Here is a 19,648-nt window from a genome sequence, read left to right as displayed (position 1 = left end):
AGCAGTGGCGCCCTCTGTTTTTCGGCAATCGAAAGCGTCACGACAAGGCCGCCGAGGCGGGCGTTGCAAGAAGCGCGGGCCCTTTGAATTTGCCGTTCCGGCAGTTTCGTCTGCTTCAACTGAAGCGCTTACAACATTTTCGGCTAATTTAGCGGAAAAAGAAATATCAGAACAACTGATTTAACGAGGCTTTACTTTTCAAAGAATATTGTTTGCAACAGTTTGCAACACTCGTCTCGGCGGTTTCAGCGCCGTGGTGTCTTGTCTTTCTTCGTCCTTGTCTCTGTTCGCGCTGTATCGCATAATCGTCGCGGCTGTTGTGACGCTTTCCACTGCCGAAAACAGATGGCGCCTCTGCCGCCCTTCAGCGAAAAAACGTGGTCTGCGGGTTTTGGTTCGCCGATCTCTACGTAGACGATTACGTTTTCGCACCATGCACGGCTTAACTCAGTAAGTACCGTTGTCAAACTTGCTATGATACAAAAGTTACCATAATACGCGAGCTCTGTATGCAGTTTCACCGCAAATGAGCCAGCGGTTGAAGCGGGGAAATTTCTGAAATTCTTCACGATAAAGCCTGGACTCCATGTACGCGAAAACTCACGCGAACGCGAAGGCGACGGCGGCGGCGACGGCTGGCGTTCGCTCCGTCGCTTGTGGGCAACCTCCATGCAAGCGAAGGCGGCAGGCGACGCGAACCCGCGACGTGCGCAGCGGACTCCGTGCTTTGCGCACTCAAGCTTAGAAACACGCCCGCAACCTGTTCTCTCTCTTAAAATTTTGTGAGTGTGCCTCATAGTCAGGGCCAAAGGAATATTTCCTCTACGGCAGCGGTGTAGCGGCAGTGGAGATAGCCAACGGCGTGCTTGCGGAGACGAAGTCACATCACGGGTTCACGGGGTAGGTGTGCTTTCTTTCGGTACCTGTGCACTCCGGCTTAGTAAAAACACTCCCATAAACTATCACCACAGTTTGATTGTAAGTGAGCAAACTATAATTTACCAGTGAGAATGCGCGCCGCGAGTGTTTCTGCACAGTTGGAGCGCAGCGGCACGGTGGATCGAGCGCCGGTACCCGCGGCTTGACACGCATCTCTCCCTGCAGTACGCCCGCTCCAAATGCTGTTAGCCCTCCGCAACCAACAAGTGGATTGTTTTAATTATTTAAATCATGCGGGTCTGCCTCACAGCTACAAAACCAAATATTTTATCGACAGTGGCGATGACCAAGACGACGGGCTGGTTTCGTGAGATGTGCCCGTGAGAAACCGTGGACAAACCGGAAACGGCTTTGGGGAGCTCTGGTTGGCCAGTCGCGTGGGGGACTTCCGGGCGACGAGCGAAATTTTCTGTGGGTGCAGATCCGAGCGACACGGCAAGCGACACATGCATTTTGCTTCGCGCGACGGCGTCGCTCGTCGCTTGCCGCCGTCGCCTTCGCGTTCGCGTGGGTTTTCGCGTACATGGAGTCCAGGCTTAATAACGCACAATACTGTATGGGTGATACGCATTGCTCGAACAAGTTTGAAGAGTATTGTCTGACCACTCAAACGTAGTGAGGCAGCAGCGCACGACTGGCGCTCTCAATGCGCTGTTTGCGGCTGTATCTTTATTGCTTTATTATGGCAGGAAAAGAGGCGAAGACAAGCGTTATCATAGGCGTGTGCAAGCGTACGGGCTCCGTTCAGCGCCGATGAGTGAGCAGCGTACCAGTGCAGCAACGGCCCCTGCGCCGCCGACAACCGATCAGCGGCGGCTGCGAGCGCAGGTAAGGAAGGAGCGCGGTCTCGTCACCAGGCGAGTCACCGCGAGGGCGCTCGCTGCTGCTCCGGCGACCATGCGGGGCGGTCCACGATAGTGCACGCACCCTGGGGTCGGCTGCAGGCGCACGCCCATGTCTCACGCCGTGCAAGCCGAAAAAAGAAAAGTTTCGGAATGCTTCCGCGTCAGGTTCGGCTGCGTATACAGCTTCGCCGCGATTTGTGAACGGCGCTCCCCGAAGTGTGCCAACGCATTCAACGGCGCAGTTGGCTTTTCACAACGCTCTGTAAACGGCCGTTGTAGGGAAGGCAGACGCGTGCGCCAGCTGCAGCCAGTCAAGCGTGGCACTGCGAACGAGGCGGGAAACAACAATTAATAGAAAAGTGTACCGGCTTTCCCAGCGGCGATCGCGGAAAGTGCGCGCCGAGAATAGGTTTCCCGCCGCCAGCAAACACGAGCAGGGAGAAGCGTAAGACAGAACTCGCTAAGGTGTTTCATTTTGATCCCACTCTGAAAAGCAAGCTCCAAGTGGGTACAATAGCTAGCACACAGGCTGTCCCGCATAGACCTACTTTGCGGTTGCCAGCTTCAACGTGAGGCAAAGTGAAAGCGCCGATACAGTCAGCAGCCGCGAAATCCCCGACATCTTAAACAGACAGGCTGTCCGAAAGCCCCGCGCAGATTTCCTTCGGTCCTGGCATGCCCGGCTGCCTGCGCACCGCCGCCGGAATCTGGTAGCTTCGAAGCGGCAGCGTGAACACCGAAGAACTCCGGTTCAAAAAGCGCGCGATATTACTGTATCGGGACAGTATTTTCGAGACTACAGTCCGCAGGGACAAATTTCGGCTTGAAATAAAAACGAAGCCCCCACACGATGTATTTCGGGTGAAAATGTTTTTACTCTTTGAGAGCAAAACATAATGAGTAAACAGAAATTTTAGTGCTAAGCAGTACAAGCCTCTGCATTTTATTAGGTCACATAAAAGTCGGATCCCGGCCATTCCTCAAGATGGACTGCGCCGCCAATGGCGTTACTGGTAAATACTATATGCGTTAGCATATTTATTGAATGATTTATATTCGTCGAGGTTATCCGCATGTACCCCGATATTCAAGTACTGAAAAGCAGCCAGTCTAGGTACCTTCCATATCAAAGCTGATTTTCCAGTGTAATTTAGCATGGCAAAACGATTCCACGGCAAAACGATTCTAGCTTTTACGGCTCCAGTAAAAAGATCTTAAAAGCTAAGTCGTTTATAGTCCGCACCCATACATAGCCCTCACCACGCAAAATTTCAGCTGCTTTTAAACATGTACAGTCCGCGCAATATGTACATAGTCAGGAAGATATGGCTAATCAAATTTCAGATCTTATTTTCTCGCACCGCGATTGCAATTTATAAATCGTCTCTTTGTTCTTGAAACTAAAGCGCTAATAGACCGTTGCCCCTAACTTTACCCTCACTTCTATCAAGGCATCTTCCTTGACAGCACCGATTTCAGAGCGGTGCTACATAGAGCCAGAGAGGAGAGCGCGAGGATTGCGACGGGGTTCACCAGCACAAATGGTTTGGTTTGTAGGGGTTTAACGTCCCAAAGCAACTCGGGCTATGAGAGACGCCGTAGTGAAGGTCTCCGGAAATTTCGACCACCTGGGGTTCTTTAACGTGCACTGACATCGCACAGTACACGGGCCTGTAGAATTTCGCCTCCATCGAAATTCGACCGCCGCGGCAGAAGATGAGATGCAGAGCAGATGAGTACTGCTTTTAAATTTCTCCCGCTCTCCATCATACATTGGGGTCCGCTGCTTGAGAACTGCTCCCCTGCGAAGCCCTACTCATCTGAGTGTACAGACCGGGGCCTCTGTGGAGTGCATCCATGTTATATGTGGTTCAAGATAAATGGTTTTAAAGCGAAGAACAGTGACTTCACGAGCTGCAGTTGACTTCACGATCTGCAGTACCACTCTGAACAACAATAGCAGCGACTCCAGAGGGCCTACACGCTTGCTCTCCATCGCAACGGAATACTTTATACTTTTTCAGAATGTTTTTGTGTAGCGGTCATAAGCTGGACACTTGTAAACAAAGAAAAACGACTGGAGAAAGTGAATTTAAAAGATCTGTTACACCACAGGAAATTTTTATGAGCCCTCTGCAGTTCCATTCGATTAATATGCCATTTTTGTTGTTTTTATTGCTTTTTCTAAAGGCCGGGCAGAAACCCATGTTTCTGGCTTTCCGGGACCCGTTATCCTGGCCCTTCGTTTGCTTCGACGCTCTAGTGAGCTGTGCCGCTCGAGAGGGACGGACGTGCTAGCGGTGACAACTATGCACCACCTCGGAGAAGTTGCAGGAAACCGCGCGTGTGCGTTCTTCAAGCCTGCCACGATCGGGAGCAGCCCGGCTGTCCGCCGACTCGAGGGACGGCAGGACCTTCGTGGGAGATGACAGAGCAGCTTTCACTGTCCCCGCCCGGGGCTTGGATGGTCCTGCCTGTGTGCTGGTGAACGGGTCTTGGCAAGGCGCCGCATTTCGGTGTGATGCGCATCACATCCGCGAAGTTTGTCCTGGCTGCGAAGGCGCATGGATTAGGTAGTAAAAACAGTTTGCATGCTTCTCTGAATGAAATTTCCTTTGTTTTGAATGTTACTATTTCCTCTTCCTTCTTCAATGATGGGCAGGACCTGGAATAGGCTGGGTGTTCGCCTTCGCAGTTTGTGCAGTGTAGTGATGCTTCACAATTTTGTAGCAATAGCTACATTACGGTAGCATTTCGCGCCTTCAGCGTGGCGGCGCCGCCACGCTGTCACGTGGTGCGGAGCAGCTGCCGGCGGCGCGGCTGATCACGTGGTGGGTCACGTGACCAGCCACGTGGTGCGCTAAAGACAAGGACAGAAGAGAGAAGGAAACCACAAACGCTAGTGGAACGTTCACACATAGAGAAGGGGGAACGACATGGCCAAATGTACTAGAAAGTAAGGTATTTAAAGCGGACAGCTGGGCTAGTTGGTGATCTTTAGATTCAATGCACATGGTAACTAGCGCTAAGGACAAGGAGAGAAGAGAGACGGACACCGCGAACGCTAGTGGAAGGTTCACACATAGAGAAGGGGAAAGGACAGGCCCCAATGTACAAGAAAGTAAGGTATTTAATGCGGACAGCTGGGCTAGTTAGTGATCTTTAGATTCAATGCACATGGTAACTAGCGCTAAAGACAAGGACAGAAAAGAGACGGACACCACGAACGCTAGTGGAGGGTTCACACATAGAGAAGGGGAAAGGACAGGGCCCAATGTTCTAGAAAGTAAGGTATTTAATGCGGACAGCTGGGCTAGTTGGTGATCATTAGATTCAATGCACATGGTAACTAGCGCTAAAGACAACGACAGAAAAGAGACGGACACCACGAACGCCAGTGGAAGGTTCACACATAGAGAAGGGGAAAGGACAGGGCCCAATGTTCTAGAAAGTAAGGTATTTAATGCGGACAGCTGGGCTAGTTGGTGATCTTTAGATTCAATGCACATGGTAACTAGCGCTAAAGACAAGGACAGAAAAGAGACGGACACCACGAACGCTAGTGGAAGGTTCACACATAGAGAAGGAGAAAGGACAGGGCCCAATGTTCTAGAAAGTAAGGCATTTAATGCGGACAGCAGGGCTAGTTGGTGATCTTTAGATTCAATGCACATGGTAACTAGCGCTAAAGACAGCGACAGAAGAGAGACGGACACCACGAACGCCAGTGGAAGGTTCACACATAGAGAAGGGGAAAGGACAGGGCCCAATGTTCTAGAAAGTAAGGTATTTAATGCGGACGGCTGGGCTAGTTGGTGATCTTTAGATTCAATGCACATGGTAACTAGCGCTAAAGACAAGGTCAGAAAAGAGACGGACACCACGAACGCTAGTGGAAGGTTCACACATAGAGAACGGGAAAGGACAGGGCCCAATGTTCTAGAAAGTAAGGTATTTAATGCGGACAGCTGGGCTAGTTGGTGATCTTTAGATTCAATGCACATGGTAACTAGCGCTAAAGACAACGACAGAAAAGAGACGGACACCACGAACGCCAGTGGAAGGTTCACACATAGAGAAGGGGAAAAGACAGGGCCCAATGTTCTAGAAAGTAAGGTATTTAATGCGGACAGCTGGGCTAGTTGGTGATCTTTAGATTCAATGCACATGGTAGCTAGCGCTAAAGACAAGGACAGAAAAGAGACGGACACCACGAACGCTAGTAGAAGGTTCACACATAGAGAAGGGGAAAGGACAGGGCCCAATGTTCTAGAAAGTAAGGTATTTAATGTGGACAGCTGGGCTAGTTGGTGATCTTTAGATTCAATGCACATGGTAACTAGCGCTAAAGACAACGACAGAAAAGAGACGGACACCACGAACGCCAGTGGAAGGTTCACACTCTAAGGTTTCTGGCGACAGCCGGTGGTCTGATTCAGCTGCGTATTCGGCCAGGACACCTGCAGCCGGGGTCCCTTCACGGCGATATGCATCTGGGTTCCCACGGCCGGTCCTCGAGAGGTTTATTGGATTCGAGACGGAGGATTCCACTCCCGTTTGTAAACCTTGTTCGCGAAAGATCGGGCGGCCCGGAGGCAGTTAGCGACCGCCAGGACCGAGCAGGGGTGACGCACCCCTTCAACTATGCCTGCTCGCCGGCGCCTCGCCCATTCGGACTTCCCGGAAGACGTGTCCGGCTGGAGCGTGAGAACTGTCGTTCGGACGCGAAGACACCGCTCTCTCTGGTGGGGGCGATTGTCCAGCGGCACCCTCTTTCTCCGGCGAGGCATGTGACGGGGGAGTGTCCCCTGTGTGTGTGTGTGTACGACAACGCAAGTTAGGCCACGCACAACCTGGCGAAGACCGCCTCGAACCTGGGGAATCCTAGGGACCGGACCCTTTTTAAACCGGACGACGAGTGCCGTGAGAGAAGAAATCCTCGATCATCCTCAGATCCTCCGACCTTCCCCCATCACCCTCCAATGGGTTCCAAAATCTTGTAAATAATGTAAAATAAACCCCCTGTACAGTTTCCTTCATAACCAAGTCCGACAACGTCATTCGGAGAAGGGACCTGCGGCGCTGAAAGAGACAGCTCACTCAAGGACCCCTCGTCCCCAACAACACAGAGAGAAGAGGAAAGGACAGGGCCCAATGTTCTAGAAAGTAAGGTATTTAATGCGGACAGCTGGGCTAGTTGGTGATCTTTAGATTCAATGCACATGGTAACTAGCGCTAAAGACAAGGACAGAAAAGAGACGGACACCACGAACGCTAGAGGAAGGTTCACACATAGAGAACGGGAAAGGACAGGGCCCAATGTACTAGAAAGTAAGGTATTTAAAGCGGACAGCTAGGCTGGTTGATCTTTAGATTCAATGGACATGGTAACAAGCGCTAAAGACAAGGACAGAAAAGAGAAGGACACCACGAACGCTAGTGGAAGGTTCACACATAGAGAAGGGGAAAGGACAGAGTCCAATGTACTAGGAAGTAAGGTATTTAAAGCGGACAGCTGGGCTAGTTGGTGATAATTAGATTCAATGCACATCGTAACTAGCGCTAAAGACAAGGACAGAAAAGAGACGGACACCACGAACGCTAGTGGAAGGTTCACAAATAGCTAAGGGGAAAGGACAGGGCCCAATGTTCTAGAAAGTAAGGTATTAAAGCGGACAGCTGGGCTAGTTGGTGATATTTAGATTCAATGCACATGGTAACTAGCGCTAAAGACAAGGACAGAAAAGAGACGGACACCACGAACGCTAGTGGAAGATTCACACATAGAGAAGGGGAAAGGACAGGGCCCAATGTACTAGAAAGTAAGGTATTTAAAGCGGACAGCTGGGCTAGTTGGTGATCATTAGATTCAATGCACATGGTAACTAGCGCTAAAGACAAGGACAGAAAAGAGACGGACACCACGAACTCTAGTGGAAGGTTCACACATAGAGAAAGGGAAAGTACAGGGCCCAATGTACTAGAAAGTAAGGTATTTAAAGCGGACAGCTGGGCTAGTTCGTGATCTTTAGATTCAATGCACATGGTAACTAGCGCTAAAGACAAGGACAGAAAAGAGACGGACACCACGAACGCTAGAGGAAGGTTCACACATTGAGAAGGGGAAAGGACAGGGCCCAATGTACTAGAAAGTAAGGTATTTAAAGCGGACAGCTAGGCTGGCTGATCTTTAGATTCAATGGGCATGGTAACTAGCGCTAAAGACAAGGACATAAGAGAGACGGACACCACGAACGCTAGTCTGTCTCTCTTTTGTCCTTGTCTTTAGCACTAGTTACCATGTGCGATGAAACCCGGGTTGACCATTTTGACGCCGAGACAAAACGACAGTCGATGGAACGGCGTCATCCTCAATTTCTACAGAGGAAAAAATTCAAAGAAACTGCTTCCGCCGGTAAGGTCATGATCACCGTGTTTTAGGACTGTGAGGGTGTCATACTCAGGGTGTCCCTACTCCTAGTTGGGCTCTAGGCACCGACCATGGAGCCCGGAGACGGGACCGAAACTTAAAAACAAGTCCTGCCCATGCCAGCTGTACACCACTGCTGTAACCAAATATGGGCAACTAAGGGTAATTACAGCACACAAGAGTAACCCTAGCCGCCTATGAGAACTGAAAAAAAAACAAAGAAGAAAGGAGGAGACAGGAAAGTTGTGAGAAAGGCATAAGAGATTGAAAGATGGGGGCGACTGCCGATTACCCCCGGTCGGGTCAGGCCAGAGGTGCCGTCTAAGGAGGCTGCAGGGTCAAAGTGGCGTGTTGCCTCCGCCCCGCCGAGGGGCCTTAAATGTTAAACGCTCGGTATCGGCTCAACCACTGGGATCCCCTTTTCCCCGGACACGGCTGAGCCGCTCGGATCCGTGGTGGCGCATTGATCACCATCATGCCCCTGCGGAGATTTCCTTGCGGATGCTCAGGAGCCCGTGGTGTCGGGGCTCACCAAGATTAATGTCGCAGACTGCCCTGCGCCTCGCACGCAATTTCCCAACTTACCCATGCATGAAGCCGAGCCGTAAAATCTTAATAACCATCACCAGCCACTGCACCTCTCCCATATTTCTCCAATTAACCATGTCCTGTGCAGCCGGAGGCACCCTGTCGCTGCAAAATTTTGAATCTAATCTATGCTAAGAACCTCTGGCTCCAGACAGGCCGCCATTGGAAACTGAATCTGGCTGTTTGACTCTGTAGGACCTTATCCAGTGAGGCGTCCTGAATAAAGAATGTTCGAGGGCATCCGGCATGACACTCATGAATCAAAACGTTAAATCTGAGAACGGTTGTCGATGAGATGACAGCCTCATTCTTTTCTGCGGCATCTTGGACTACATTACACGACGAGTATCGAAAACTCTTTTCACTTGGCACGTGCTGAGTCGTTGGTGATGTCTCTTGAGAGAACAAATAAGCGGGTGCTTTGAACGCGACAGCGTTAAGAAGCTCGTGTCGCAGGCGTCGTTGACCGTGTGCGAGACAGAAGCAACCCAGCAGGCAGGTGGCCTGCCTATGTCACACGATCTTCATCACAACCTGTCCCCCACCGTGGCAGTTAACTTTACGACTGGTCTCGAGAGGCAGCCAGCGAAGAGCAACCTGGGTCTCACAAGCCCCACCAATGGCAGCATCTGCCACAGCGCTGGTATGAGGACTCACTGCCATCTATGAATATCAAGATGAAAATCATCAATTCTGCACCCACTAAAGCTATACCGTTCACGCGGAGCTTAAGTGCCCCCGCCAATTTTTTTTTTACTGTTGTAGACATTTTATTTTTCGAACATTCTGCCCGTCCCAGCACACCCACTCACTGCGCCTTGCACCAAAGGGTCCATGCTGCGGTGACCAGAACGCCTAAAACGTCGCAAGAATCGGTTAAACTCCTCGGACACCCGAAAACGAAGGCCCGCTCCACGTTCCAACGTGGTGGTCACACACAGGATGCAAATCGAATCAAATTTATTTTCCAGCAATTGGATGGCCGCCTGGGCTAAAAGCTGTACAAACAGCTTGGCGAAGGCCCAAGAAACCAAAACATGGCGTGACAGCAGGAAACAAACGAATGAACAATTCATGAACAATACACAAATATACAGAAACAGCGTATAAACGCATACATCAGTACAACACAACAGAAAGAAGCTAACAAATGGTTTGTCACTAATAAACGCACTAGATACAGTTCAGCAATATGAAATTAACAGTTCGTAAAGATTTCAGCAATAACCGGAGTAATTATAGACGGAGGGATATAGATTTAAATTTGCACAACGTAACATCTAAACTGTTTTGGAGTAAACCCTGCAGTGTCTTTATATTTCTTAAGAAAAAATGAAAGACTATGAGCCAAGGATTGTAGTTTGTGATCGGTTCTAAACTGTGGCAGAGACCAAGTGTCGTTCCATTGAGTGTTGACAATAGTTGTACGAAGCCCAAGAGCTGCAAGCTTTGCTAAGCAATTGCTCATACCTGTCGAAGAAAAGTTCATTATTTGCAACAAACCAAATTCATAGACATTGTCAACACGGATCATATTGAACGATGCTATTCTGGGATTAATATTCGACGTTGGTTCAAAGTTTAATATGAGACGGATATTTTTTCTTTGAGAGACTGCAAGTTTGTTCATATCTGTTTTAGTAATTGTTGCCCATAGCAGGGTACAGTAACTATGTGGAAGAAAAGCACAGCGCAATATATTTGCAGTTTAGCGCTTACGAGAAGGAATGTGCGGCATCATGAGATTACACCGATGACAGCAGAGAGCTTTTTCAGACATGCGGGACATGCGAGCGTCCCATTCAAGTTGGGAAGAACAGAACACACAAAGAACCTTATGTTCAAATATTCCTATGTGCTGGCCTTGAAAAATGAGTGAATGCAGGCGATGAACTACTTTATTCTTAGCACGGAAGACAGCAGCTTTGGATTTAAATGGGTTAACCTTGGTATGATTTACAGCGGTCCATGCTGAGTTTATCGAGGATATGATTCCATATTGAGATTAGTTGGCTGATATTACTCTTAGAAATTAGTAAGCTACTATCGTCAGCATAGATCACGAATTGAACTGAGGTGTCGATATTGACAATTTCATTTATACAAGTATTAAATTAAAGGCGACCCAAAATACTTCCTTGTGGTACGTGAATTGTTACTGGCGAGAGAGATGACCTTTGACAGACAGAAAAACTTTCGCATGTGAGCTTTAGACCCTACTGGGTCTAAAACTTTTGGACTCTGCTGCGCGGTCCCGCACTGCATCATGTAGGTCATGTCGGGACATGACGTCGGCAGCCCGAGTCACCGCAGCAAGCTGCGATGTCGGGCCTGCAGACATGAGCACGACCTCCCAGTCCTCCCAGCTCGAGATGGCGTGCTATCCCTGCGGGGGAGGGTCTGCAGGGCAGCCGAAAAGGATGTGGCAGAGTGTGGCGTGAGGTTCACCGCATAGAGAGCATGCAGGGGATGTGCAACAATAGTGGTATAACAGCTGAGGGGATGACAGAGGCGTCTGAAGAGGACCTGTTGGGAGTGCCGAAGAGAGGGGTGCGGAGGGGGGCGGTAAGTCCGACGATGCAAACGGGATATTTGCGTGAGCTCCGCAAAGGTGTGCGCCCGCTCCCTAGAAAATCCTGGATCGAGACTGTCCTGAGCCCGGAAAATCATACCTCGGGCCAATTTATCGGCAGCCTCGTTTCCAGGGTTCCCAGAGTGAGCCGGCACCCACAGGAGCTCTACCCTGCGCGGTAATTTTTGGGTAGGGGTGTTGCTGGGCTGGGGTGTTTTGGGTAGCGGTGTTGCCTGCTGGGACACGAATCGGCTGCACCATCCCCCGTCAGGGACGTGGCGGTCAGCGACACCTGCTATCTGCCACGTGGGCAATTACGTCATCCCAACAGCTACAAAAGGGCGTGCTCGGGAACCGGACCATCACTTGCCAGTGGCGACGAGCGCTGTGATCATGGAATGAGCATCGCTCTGCTTTTCCACTGCAGGTTGGTGCTCGCACTGTTGGTGTTCGCACTATCAACACAGTGCAGCCACTACAGGAACCGTGACTGTCATCAGCCGTGTGCGCCTGCTGGGACACGAATCGGCTGCACCGTCCCCCGTCAGGGACGTGGCGGTCAGCGACACCTGCTATCTGCCACGTGGGCAGTTACGTCATCCCAACAGCTACAAAAGGGCGTGCTCGGGAACCGGACCATCACTTGGCAGTGGCGACGACCGCTGTGAGCATGGAATGAGCATCGCTCTGCTGTTCCACAGCAGGTTGGTGCTCGCATTGTATGTTACGTTACACATTTCTTACATTTTCCTTCATTTTCCGTCTCTCCTGCCAAGTGGTGTTTTTGAGGGGCTGTTTCTGCGTAGAACAGATTAAACAATGACAAAAGAACTTCCGAAATATAAGGAAGAGATTAAAAATGATTTTGTAAATCTGAAGGAGGAATTGAAGCGGGAACTTAAAACGGCACGAGAATCACTTTGAAGATACCTGCGCAATGAGATGCGGGAATTACGATCTGAGCACAGGAAGATGACTGACAGTCTTGAGTTCGCACATAAGGTTATTGAGAAGTTAAAGCAAAAACTTCAGGCGGAAATTGCCAAAAATGCAAACCTAGTCGCAGAAAACGAGGTAATGCAAGCAGAGCTGCCGACCATGAAAATCAGCTGGTACATCTGGAACAGTATTCAAGATGCACCAATGTGGAGATTAAAGGAGTCGCGAAGAGTGACAATGAGGATGTTTTACCAATTTTATCCGAAATTGGAGGACTGATCAAGGAGCCAATTAACGAGTGCGATATTGAAGCCTGCCACCGTGTTCAAACTCGGAAACCTGACACCTCAAATATTGTAGTTAAACTCAAGTCTCGGGCGAAGCGGGACACCACTCTCTATAAAGCTAGGAAGGCTAGAATAATAAGGACACTGGATTCAACAGCAAAGGCGTCATTTACATTAATAAGCACCTCTGTCCTACTCTGAAGCGCTGCTTGGAAAGGCGATCAAAGGAAAAAAAATGAGCAACGCTGGAAGTCAGTTTGGACGCAGAACGGGAACATTTTCGCTCGCCAAAGTGACGCATCGCAAAGTATTCCGATCATCAGTGAGAAAGACTTTGTTAAGATAGTCTCACCGCCGCCCCCCCCCCCCCGACAGCTGAGCACACTAGGCGTACATCTTTAGCTTCTCTGAAATGAATTCCTTCGAGCTTCTTTTTCCACACAGTGTTCGATCTCCGCTCCCATCAGAAAACTGAGCATTACAATTCAATGCGCGCTCCGCTATAAACAAGGAAGATAATATTGTCGATCCACTGAGTCAGTTTTCATTTAAATATAACATTATAATGATTACTGAAACTTGGTACTACGATGGCGGCGATAGGGTTCACCATGATGGTTTTAAAAGCTTCGTCATTAATCGTAATGGCCGCCGTGGAGGTGGCGTAGCCATCTTTATTAATGACTCCTGGGATTATGAGCTTGTACCTGCATACTGCCTGATTTCGAATAACTGAGAAATTTTAGCACTTAAGCATAACCTCGAAATCTTGGCCGCTGTTTACCATCCCCCCCAATGGCAAGTATGGAGAGTTTATTGATTTTTTTCAGAATTTTCTGGAATATTCGTGCGCGAATAATCCTCAGTTAATTTGTGGCGGTGATTTTAATGTGAACATGCTAGACGCCAGTACCTACGATTTTGTGACAAGACTCACTTCAACCGGTTTCACAAATCTGATCACAACCCCAACCCGTGTCAGTGTCCACATCCTCCACTCTTGATCTGTTAATCACAAACAATGAAACAGCTGTGTCCCTCGCTGGTACGATAACTGCAGATATTAGTGATCATTGCCCTGTTTTCATATTTTATCGTTCACCCAAAATGTCGAACAGAAAACACCCTGACGTTTTTACTTTCCAACACATTTCAAACGAAGCACTTGAATCTTTCGAGCAAGACATTAAACACATGACTGGTCATTTACATTTAGGAAGCTAAATTCGAATGATGCATACACAAGTTTCATTCAAACATTTATAAAAATATACTGTGCGCACTTTCCCTTCAGAACAGTCCACCAATCAAAAAAGATAAAGCCATGGGTGACTGCTGTTCAGCAATCTGCATCGCACATTTTAAAATGCGCGCACACAGAATGCGTTCCAAGAATTCAAAGCTGCTGGAAATAAGTTAAACAGTGCACTTCGACGTGCAAAGACTGCCTACATTGAGCCCCTGTTTCTGGACGTAACGAAGAAAAAACCAGAAGCCGCCTGCAAAGCGATTAACAGATTTTTAGGCCGTCAAACCAAAAATGCTACGCCTGATAAGATATTCAGTAACCGTCAACTTTCTGGCCAAGAACTGACTGATCACTTCAACAAAGCATTTGTCAATAGCATCACGTCAGATGACAGTCTACTATTTACAGTACCTTCAATCAATAGCCCAGTCAAGTTTTGTTTGTCACCCAGTAACCTAGGAAGAAGTATCGAGAACATTTATGCAACTTAACAATAGCAAAGCTCTTGACATTAATAATTTCCAAATAGAACCCATAAAGCATGTTTTACAGTTTATTGTTCTTGTTCTCACATACATTTTCAATTTGATCGCTGAGGATGGTGAGTTTCCCATGGAAATGAAAACAAATCAAGGGTAACAGTCATACACAAAGGTGGCGACCGAAATGATGTTAAGAATTTAAGAATTAAAGGCCAATATCAGTTATACCGGTGTTTTCGAAAGGGCTAGAAAAACTAGATTAAAATATTTTTTTGATAAGATGAAGCTTTTTTCTGACGCGCCGTATGGATTTAGAAAGGGGAGATCTACTGAAAATGCTTCGCTAACACTGAAAGAAAACATCCTGCAAAATATAGAAGACAAGCTTTCCACCCTCGGCCTATTCATCGACTTTTCTAAGGCGTTGGACTCCCTCAGCCATGACATTCTTTTACACAAATTACACCTACAGGGAATACGAGGAACACCCCTTAATCTCATCCGATCTTATTTACGCGACAGAAGCCAGTGCGTGCATATTAGTAATCAGCAGTCCTCTTTTCTACCCATTAAAGCGGGAGTGCCACAGGGCAGTATTTTAGGACCCTTTCTCTTTAATGTATATATTAATGACATTGTAACCATTGATTCAAAGGCTCAATTTATTATCTATGCCGACGACAGCAACATTCTGTTATCTGGCCCTGATGAAACTAAACTTGTAATATGGTGTAATGATCTGCTCGAAAAATTCGTTTTGTGGTCACAGTATAACAGAATAAAGATTAATCCGACAAAAACAAAAGTAATTATTTTTCGGCCGTGAAACAAAATAGTGAACCTACAATATGTTGTTCACTGCGAAGGGGCAGAAATTCCTATTGTTAAGGAACATAAAATTCTGGCAGTGACCCTTTCAGAAACATTAACGTGGGATTCACACATTGACAACATATGCACAAAACTTTGCAGGACAACCGGTGCCTTATCGCGATGCCGTTCTTTTCTCCCAATTCATATTAAACTTCAAATCTACTACGCCCTGTTCCCGTCATATATTAAATATTGCTATTTAGTGTGGCTAACAACTACTAAAGGGAACATTAAAAAGATCCACACGCTACAAAAAAAGATTGTCCGCAACATAGCTAACATCGACTACTTTTCTTCTACTGAAGAATATTTCCGTCAGTACAATATCATCCCCATGCAAAGTATGCATGAATTTCGCATGTTGCGCTCATATTATATTTCATCAGGCCATTCCAGACAATTTATTTCTACAATCGCATCCCTTCAACATAGCAGCAATAACGCATGTACACGCAGCACTGATTTATGGCAAATTCCCCGTTTCCGCACCAATTACAAACTACAGTCCCTTAACCACAACCTCCCGTTAATTTTAAATAAATATTCGCAATTTACCAATCCCAGGGTTAACCAGTTGCGACAGTACTTTGTATACCTATAGATGTTCTGGTGAATAAATGTTTTCCATTGCTCCTAATAGTTTTCTCTATATTTTTTTCATACACAACCATCGTAACCACATTCTATAAACTTTTTTTCTTTTTCACTGTTTTTCTACCTCGTGTCAGACTCATGTTATTTATTCTGATTTTGAATGCGTTTAAAATCATCCATATGCGTGTTTTAGTTCCAGTTTTACATTACTTCAGAATTGTATACACGTTCTACTTGTAACCACATTTTACGCGTCTATCTGTTCTGTGTGTTTAATTATCTATATTTTATGTTCCTCTATTTTTTCTGTGTTCAATATATGTGTGACTTGCCCTGCCTTGTAATACGTTGGGCCCTGGGCCTCGTCAAGCTGACAAATGCAGCTTTTAGCCCAGGTGTCCCACCATAATTTTTTTCTGGAAATAAATTGAATTGAAATTGAATGCGGCTGAGCGTAAATGCATGCACTACTTTCATGTTGTCCGCTTCGTCTGAACCCTAGTTAAGGGAGAATACTCGGCGCAGAAGGTGCAACACGGATTGCGTGGAGGCCTTGAGTCCATTAAGGGTATGTTATTTCATCCAGGATCCTGCAAGTGGAGGCCAAGGATGCGGAGGGCGGGTGTGACGTTTACGCATACACACTGGTGCCTATTTTCCAAGTAAAATTGAAGCAAAGCCAAAGCTGTCCCACGAATTCCGTACGATGAAAGTTTATTAATGAGAATATTGTGACCGATGCAGTCGAACGCTTAGCTGAAATCGATAAAATTTCCGGCTGTCAATAAATTTTAATCCATATTTTCCACATTTTTTTCTTTCAGGGCTAGCAGTTCAGCCTCAGTGGACCGACCCTTCCTAAAAACTGGAAAATTTTCTTTGAAGGTCTCAGTCGACAAGTGAGGCGTGGGAGAAAGTGCTTCGCCAGCGGCCGGTTCCAGGGCGGTGCACAGGGCGCCCCCTATTAAAGGGCTGCACCCCCAGGGGGTGGGGAGGGGTTGTGAAACAATAGCGGCTCGCAGCAGAGGACCGGAAGCGGAAGGGACCTGACGGCCGTATCGCCCACGCATCGATGACGCCCCTTTGCAACAAGCGGAACGCAAGAGGCGATTGCTTCCCGCAAGAGTAGCTGCCGCGCAAAGATTATAGCTATTCGGCCAGGCCGCGGATACAGAAACGCACGAATGACATTGAAAAATTCAGAGAAGGCCTAATTAACTGCATTCGCCAAGTTTCGCTTGACAGCAAAAAACACGATGCGGCAACTCATGAACGACGCACACGTGTGAAGACAGTCCCGTGGCACGGCTTCGCTCAAGCGGAAGGAGGCAGCGCAGTGCCACAAGGCATCCTCGCATCTGCCGCGCACGGAACTCGGCGGCCGCGACCTCTGGGAATTATACGGGAAAAGGTACCGAAAAAACTCCGCAACCTCGCCCCTGAAATCGTGCAAACACTCGTTTCCGCAGAGCCGCATATATGATGCGGCGACAAGAAAGGCGCGCTAGAAGGCCCATACACTGAAAGAAGCCAACAGTGAATGAGGGGAAATGCTTTTTTTATTCGATGAAGGTGTTAAGTGCATAATTACCAGCCTGAAATTCTTACATGAGCGTTTCTTCTTATCGTCAGAAGAAACGCTGCAACACCAAGCATAGAACATAGAACAATGTTTACGAGGTGCAAAACAAAAGTCATAAATAAGATCCCGCTGACGTGTGTAAAGTGTTATGCAGGACAGACTGGTGATTGTATTAATGAAAGGCAGCGCAGCACCGAACGAAAATTGGTAGTGGGGAAGACGGCAATCTTGCCTTGCATTGTAGTAGATGCCCCGGGAAGTGTTCCCCTCGTTTCAACCATGTAACCATTTTAGGCCACGAAAAACAAGGCACGTGAAATTCTTGAGGCCTACTGATAGATAAACATGGTGATGCTTGCGTCAGTTCTCCGTCTATTGTGTGGGGTTGAGTTGGGGAGATAAGTACTTTCTCCCCACTCAATCGCGGCTGACACGGTTCAAAGCCGCCCGGACCCCACCCCGTGATCGCGTACGCTACCGAGCGCACGCCGACCACGGCGGGCCTTGCTCTGGGGGAACAAAGGAACGACACATTGGCTGACACAAACAGGCATTTATTGCTACAGAAACAATAACGCCAGCTAGCAACAAGGTACGCTAATGAATCGAGGGCGTCCGACTCACCAGCAAGGTTCCGAGCGAATGTTCGCCCGCGCAAGGGCAAGGGATATAAACTCCGCAGGCCGGACGGGACGAGTACGGGAGCCTGTCTCCCCGTCGCTTCTTCGCCCCGTCGGCGAAGAGCGGAGCAGCGAGCGACGCGTCCGATCGCGGCGATTATCCCGGCCCAAGAGAGCCCATCTCCCGCGGGCAGGCTTCAGCAGTCTCCCCCGCAGCGACGCTGGCGCCCTCTCTTGCCAGTTAATGTAACTGGCAAGGGAACGCGCTCATCCTCGGGGTACGACTGCTGCTGCACGGTGCCTCGCGGGAAAGCAAACTCAGGGGGCTGCAGGGCAGGTCCCCACATCCCCCCAACCTTAAATAGACCCACGCGCCTGAAAGTACATGCTATGGAGGAGTCTCCTGGTCTTCATGTCTTTGAGGCACGTCTTGCAGCGGAGGTCACGCCGACAGCGTCCACGCAGACTTCCGCGGTATTCCGAAGGCGGCGTGACGGTCTCCGCTGGGATGACTCGTATGGCCCGCGGACTACCGTGACCGCAGGCCCGCGAATCGAAGGCCGGTGGGAAAACTGCAGGCCAGGATCCTGCAGTAGTCGCCAGGGCAGCAGCAGCCGAAGGTGACTGCTGACTGGTCTCGCCACAGCTGCCCCGGATGGATTCGGCGAACAGGATACAGGCCGCTCCGTCGCAGCAGGTGGCAGCGAGACGATGTGCACCGGTCAGCAAGCCTGGGTGGCTCCACCGGATCTGCAAAATTGTCGAAACGCTCTCGGCGTGCCTTTAACGTAGGTCACGGGAGGGGAAACGGCATCCGCAAGGGCCTCGTGGCACAATGCCTAACTCGCTAGCAAAACGTGTCGGCGGCTGTGCAAACGCAAAGTTCGAGTGAACAAAGCCCTTTCTTGAGTTGAACGAGACTGCTCAGTTCGTGCGAGGTTACAAAAAAAAAACGGACGGGAAGCAAAGTGCGCCCCCTCTCAACGTCACGGTCCGGTGGTCATGTCTCTTTTAATGTGGTGCAGGCAGCTCCGAAAAGCCTCAGGCCTAACGACCACTCCGACAACGACCGTGACCACAACCAAGACCCGAAACGGGTTTTGTGCGCGCAGCCGCGAGGAGACATCAGCTTTGTGGGGTGGTCCTACCCCGCTCACTGCACAAAGCAGCTTCTGAGCGGTCGGCGCCCACCGTATCGGACGGTGTCGGAGCGCCCGGTGCCGAGCTGCAATACCAGCGAGCTCGTAGCGGCACCCGTGGCCCCAGGCCACCCGGCTCCCGGAGCCGCGACTCCCAGAGTCGAAAAAGAGATAGTAGAGAAAATATATACAGAAACTCGGACCACCCACGCGGCTTCCGTACTCACTCGCTTCGGGCTCGGCGACTCCGCGGGCGCTAGGCCTCGAACTCCCTCGATGCGGACCAAGTGATTCTCACGAAGAAACTCCAGGGAAAAAAAATGTGCTGAGCATGTCGAAAAGTTCAAACATGCTGCAGCGCAATACACCTCGCACTCAAGAAAGCATGCCGCAGGTCCTAGCGATCAAAATTCACTCTAGGCCTAGCACTTGTCAAGTCCGGACAAAGAGCGTTCCTCGAACCGAACCGACAGTCGTCCAATGTTCCAAGAGCAGGCCCCACGTTGGGC

General features: G+C 49.0%; 1 protein-coding gene and 1 long non-coding RNA gene across 5 annotated transcripts in view; one reads left to right on the top strand and one right to left on the bottom strand.

Moving 5' to 3' along the window:
• Window positions 1–19,648, bottom strand: part of LOC144106925 (uncharacterized) — a 618,131-nt gene that overhangs the window by 363,820 nt on the left and 234,663 nt on the right. The window lies entirely within an intron of this gene.
• On the top strand, window positions 391–4,827 carry LOC144106457 (uncharacterized). Its single transcript, XR_013309001.1, has 3 exons — window positions 391–450; window positions 1,629–1,767; window positions 3,975–4,827. It is a non-coding gene; the product is annotated as an uncharacterized LOC144106457 (long non-coding RNA).

Source organism: Amblyomma americanum, chromosome 10 (assembly GCF_052857255.1).
Source record: "Amblyomma americanum isolate KBUSLIRL-KWMA chromosome 10, ASM5285725v1, whole genome shotgun sequence".
NCBI classification, from domain to species: domain Eukaryota; kingdom Metazoa; phylum Arthropoda; class Arachnida; order Ixodida; family Ixodidae; genus Amblyomma; species Amblyomma americanum.
Note: the sequence above shows the minus strand (reverse complement) of the source record. Positions and strands in the feature narration are given on the sequence as shown.